We start from the raw sequence: 5574 nt of genomic DNA, 5'->3' as shown, positions 1-5574 counted from the left end.
GTCTTAGTGAGGCCACAAAGTGCAAATTGCTTTTAGGTTTTTGCTGGAAATCTGCTGTCATTGTTCAAATGGAATTAAGCAAGGCCCACACCACACTCGCACCCCAAATCAAGCTCCTGGTTAACCATGGAGAAGTTTTGGAATTGGTATCAGGGCTTTCTGGTCCCACTCTGGAAGATGGTGTGAAAATCCATCTGGCCAATGGTTTAAGTTGATGAGTTCAGTTAAGTTAATCTTGGTGCTGCAGTGAAGACATGATACAGGTGGAGGCATTTTGTTTTTCATTTGAATAAGTGGATGATAGGAAAACTTGGGAAGTCGATGGCCCCGGGGTGTAGGTACTCAATGCCAGGGTATCACCTCTGCTGATGAGCATAGTTACCTTGAGTTTAGCTCCTGCTTTGCAAATGGAGATTACAAGGAATTTAGGAAAAGCACAGCTGGGAATGATGCAGCATTGGGAAGAAGAAAGCTACACAGTCAAAAGCAGCTCCCTTTGCATTTAAATTCCATTTGAAATCTAGAGATGCCAGCCTGTCATAGATGGCAAATAAAGAGCCACTCAAATTCTCCGAGGAATAAGAAGCAGGGACTTGTTCCCTTTGCTCATTATTAGAGATGTTTGCTGGTTACGTTCTCCCTCCCCTGGCTTCTCCCTCTCTGGAGAGAAATCTTTGCTTCATGTCTCCTCTCTTTCCTTCCTTGATAGCATTTCTGTCCCCTTCCTGAAAACTTAACAAGCTACAGCTCTGAGATAGGAACCATTGCTGTGATGATGGCAATATTAATTAGTATTTACACAAAAGTTTTCCTCCGTGGATTTCAAAGGGCTTTGCAAAGGTGGGTGAAGTACCATTTCTATTCAAGTGCAGAAGCAAAATGCCAGGAGGTGATCTTGTGCTCAAGTTCCATGGCCCGTGTCATGCAGGAGGCCAGATTAGGTGACTCTAATGGTGCATTCTCACCTTCAGATTTATGAATCTATAAAGGCAAAACAGTGAATTTAATAGCAGGGCAAGACTTAGGACCTACTTCTGCTGACTGTCAGTCTTGAGTGCTAAACACTGGACAAGCTGCCTTCCTCATTGTATCATTAGTTCTAATGTGTGTTTCCAGCTGACTGCACTGTGGTGTGCATTGCATCTGCAGAGTCTAGGAGTTGAACTGTTGAAAAGCCTGGAGTCTCAGGGATGAGTCTAGTCTTTCACTTCTGCCCTGAAGTCCTTTCCCTTAGTCTAGCCTGTGCAAGGAGCTGAGGCAGAAAGGGCTGATGTTAGGAATGTGCAGGGACATGAGCTTCCATGATTTTGGGGTGCTAAGTTTCGAGGACCACCAACCAGAGAGCCAGAGAAGAAAAAGGCGAGCCCTCCCTACTTTCCCCAGTCCTAGTTCTCAAACCTTTCCTGGTACAGCCCCTGTCTTGGAGACAAAGTCTCCAGAAGTCCAGAAGTCCCTGATGTATACCACCCACCCAACCTTCCTTCCTCATCTCATCTAACAGTGGTTTTGCTGTGGCCCCACACACTGCACGACTCATTGCACAAACTGCTGCTGCCTTGCTTCATCTCTGCTGCTGGATCCCAGTGTGATTTCGGTAGCCTGCTGATCCCAAATATGACGGGATAACATAGATCAAGAAAAGCCCCTCCATTCAGTGCTTGGGGTGAGCACAGTTTAGCCTGTGCAGAGGATGGGGCCTTTATTGGTTTTCTCATTATTGGTGTTCAGGGGTTTGCTCATCGTGACTAGCCATGGAAGTCGAGGCTTGCTCACGTGAGTAAATTTCGCAGGAGTGGCCCTTGGATAATACAGCCCAGATCCACACAGGTACTCGGGTGGCACTCCTCAGCACTGCTCCTCCTATCACCTTGGCTCCGTGCCACCCACAGGAATTTTTTAGCCCCAGTGAAACCCCAAGGCTCCCCCAACAATGCAATGCATGAGGAGAAAGTGAGGTGCTTGAAGGAGGGTTTCCCAGAATCTGCTCAGCTGATCAGGAAGCTGCCCAAACTACTTAGAGGTGACATAGCAAGGAGAGAGGTGCAGGGAGGAGCAAGGAAGAGAGCATTAGTCATCTAAGTGGCTGATCTGTTGTTCAGGGCAGACAGGCCAGAGATAGGCACTTCCCTTCATGTGGGATCCTTAGCCATGGACCCTAAATTAGAGACCTAAACCAGTCAGCTGCTCAGGTAGCACATAGCTAAGCAGCCAGTGGTATAACTAGGGCAGGGCAAATGGGGCAAGCATCTTGGGCACCAGCTTGGGGGTGGGGGGGGCAGGAGCATGCAGAAAAAAGTGGCTGCTGCCAGCAGCCATGCAATTGAAATCATGCGGCAAGTGGAAGTTGCCACTGCCCTGATGCCCCACATGCTTGACTGTCCCTAAGCTACTGCCAGCTGCCCAAACCTCTCTATCTTGTGTTCACACTTAGTAGCTCACTCAGATGTGGCCTACATTTCCCATTCTCTGAGCCATCTTCTAGGAGGATGCTCTGCTGCTCGCCAACAGCCTGCTGGCAATCTCTGACACTCCTGGTGGAGTTGTTAGCAGTCACAGTAGTTCAGAAAGCTCTAAGCCTGCTTGAGGGCCTGGTGGTCCCACACCCAGTTTGAGAGGCTTTGGCTTCAGATAAGCTGCCCCACAGCTACTGAGCTGTTTGGAGCCCTAAGTGGCTTTTGCAAATGCCAGCCAGTGGAAACTGGGGCACTGAAAGGACTTACATGACTGGGGAGTTAAATTGCTGCTGAGTGGAGACTTTGAAAATGTTAGTGATGCCTAGATGGTGCATTCAGGTGCCTAACAGTTCATAGTACCCAAGTCCCTTTAACAAACTGGATATTAAGTTCCTAAGGATAGAAGCTATCTTCTTTTGTACTTTATACAACAATACATACAGCAGTGCTCTCCAATCATTTTGGATAGGAGATCACATCTTGAATTAAAAAGCAACCCAAGATCTACCCTGTGTGGCCACCCTCTCCTCTGCAGGTCAGTGTGTGGGGAGGGAAGGGGGCGGGGGGGCAGATTGAGGTGGAGGGAGAAATAATTATTTGGGGGCTTGACCCCTCAGATTGAGAGAGACTGTCAGGGGCTCCCTGATCGACCAGTTTGTGACCACTGACATATAGTGTGTGGGCTTAACAAATCATGTAGCTACACCGGCTTCTGCTTCACACTGGGAGTGAGGAACTTTGGCTGGGCAGCTAAAATCTCATTTGCTTCTTCCTGAGTGAATGGAAACTCTTCAGGTTGGGGGATTTTTTTACCACTTGATTATTTTACAGTAAGGGGAAGGGAACCATTGGGAATTGTGTTTGGAGTTAACATGAGTGTTGTTGAATTGAGAACCCATCTAGCAGAAGCCAGCTAGGAGTGGTTGAGCTTCTAGGGAAGAGGCACAGAGCACTACACAGGGTTCAACCTCTCCCATCACTGCTACCCTCTGCAGGAAAAGGACATGTCCCTAGGTATTTTGAAAGTTTTGGATGCTAGCAGCGCAGTACAGCAGAACAAATTCATGCAGGAGGGGGTGGGAGAAGATGCTTTCTCTTGGGGAGGTGGGGTATATGTGTTCATGTGTATTGGGGGAGTGGTGCTTCCCAAGTCAGGAGCTGATAGGGGAGGCCAACATTTTTAATTGGTATTGTTCCTAAAGATACCTGTGCTGATGCTTTCCCTTTCAGCACTGTCCCACGCCCAGGGAATCCTCAGCCCTGGAAGTTATGGGGCAGCCTCTGCTCCTTTTGCAGGAGGGGAGCTGAGCAGGCCAGAAAGTCTGGCTCATGGAGTCCTCGGGCACAGGGTAAGAGTTGAACCTATGCCAGTCACATGCATGGGACTGATCATGACCTCTCTAGCACATCATGTTTTGTTCCCCACAGGTGTGTACACAGAGAGACTTTATTTTTGTTCTTGACTCTTGCTTGAACCCTGGAAGACTAAACTTGGTCTTGTCACTGTTTGGCCTGAGAGCAACCCTTCTGAAGAGGCATTGTCCACCTGTCAGTGTACTTATTTCCAGAACGCCAGCTGCTACGGTCTAATTAGTGGTAGCTCCAACTATTTCATATTTATATTGCAGAAATACCTAGTACCCTGATTCAGATGGGAGCTTCTGTGTACTGAAGGGCTCTGGTCCTCCTGCCAAGAGCTTGCAGTGCTGAAGGAGCTCGCACTATAAGCGGCTGACCCAGAGCTCACTGATATCAAGGAGAAGCTTTCCACCCATATCAGTGGGGATTGGGGTAGGCCCTAAGGGAAGGGAAGCTAATGCACGCTATCTGTTCCTGGCTCTGTTGCCTCTTTGTTTCCCATGACCACAAAAGCCAGGATGTCAGCCACCTGAGAAGAATAAAAGTATTTGGCCAGTGCGGTAGAAACGGTTACGGTATGCACAGTGAAAAAGCCTTGTGTACTGTGCTCAAATAACCGTGACGTCCAACAGAACGCCACATTAGAGCAGGTGCTCCGTGTTGTTCTGTTTGCTCTTTGGTAACCACTGAAAGAGCTGGCAAAATTTATTTTTCAGACTACTTTGTTTCAATCGCCTGGCTTGCTGCCCTGCTCAGGCTTCTCGGGATAAGCCTTGTTTCAGGGGTGAGCAAATTGGTTCTGCTGAAGTAAGGGGTGCTTTGGTATGGAGTCTGCTATGCAAAGTCTTTTGATGTGGGTGCAGAACTGGTAATCCTCTCCTGATGAGAGAATTCCTTGGGACTCCAGCTGAGCAAGTGAAAGTGGAACTCCAAAGAAAGCTCCAGGTTTTCTGTTGCATTTTAAATAGGATTTTCCTTGCCTATGCTCCTGCCTGTGCCTGTATACCATAAATACTCCAGCAAGAGTGTTTGTTAGCTGTGAAACATTCCTGAAAACAATGAATGTCAGAATCATGACAGGTACATTTCAAATATGTGTTCTCAAATATTTGCTTTAGAAAGGTCATCCTAAGAGTGCTCCTCATTCAGTCAGGGGACAGGAAGATGTTGCATAGTCTGTGCATTGTACCAAAAAAGTAACTCAGGAATGCAGGCAAGGAAAGCTTGATTTGCTTGCAGTGTTTGAATCAAGGGTGAGTGCCACTGCTGCAAGTTGTGGCTCTGCTCGTTTCTTCTTGACCGGCAACCTGGTCAAAATCTAAGAACCTCAAGTCCTTTGTTCACATTGATATACTGTTGACGAAAGTAGTGACTGTTAAAATAAGTTGCCATTTCTACAGCTGGACCATCCCTATTTCTAAGCTGGGGTTCATGTCAGGTGACCATATCCACCCGAGTTTGTCAGAGCCTCAAAACCAACCCAGTTTTTTGGCTGTTAACATCTGTGCTCATTTCAAACCAATCTTTGTTTAAACAGCTTTCTAAGAGGGATTAGAGTAAAGTGTATTTTACAAACTGACCCTTTGGGTTTGCAACATTGGCAAACCATGAGAGAGAGAGAGCAAGCAAGCTTGTTCACTGGGAGAGATTTAAATACTAATAATGACAAAAACTTCTACATTTTCATTTCTTGGCTGGTAACAATCCAAAGGAGTCCAGAATCCCAGGAGGGTGAATTTCTCTTAGATTAACCTGGCAGAGA

This window comes from Gavialis gangeticus, unplaced genomic scaffold, assembly GCF_001723915.1.
Source record: "Gavialis gangeticus isolate Ggan-Ray unplaced genomic scaffold, GavGan_comp1, whole genome shotgun sequence".
NCBI classification, from domain to species: domain Eukaryota; kingdom Metazoa; phylum Chordata; order Crocodylia; family Gavialidae; genus Gavialis; species Gavialis gangeticus.
The sequence above is the reverse complement of the archived record's forward strand: the minus strand, read 5'-3'. Positions refer to the sequence as shown.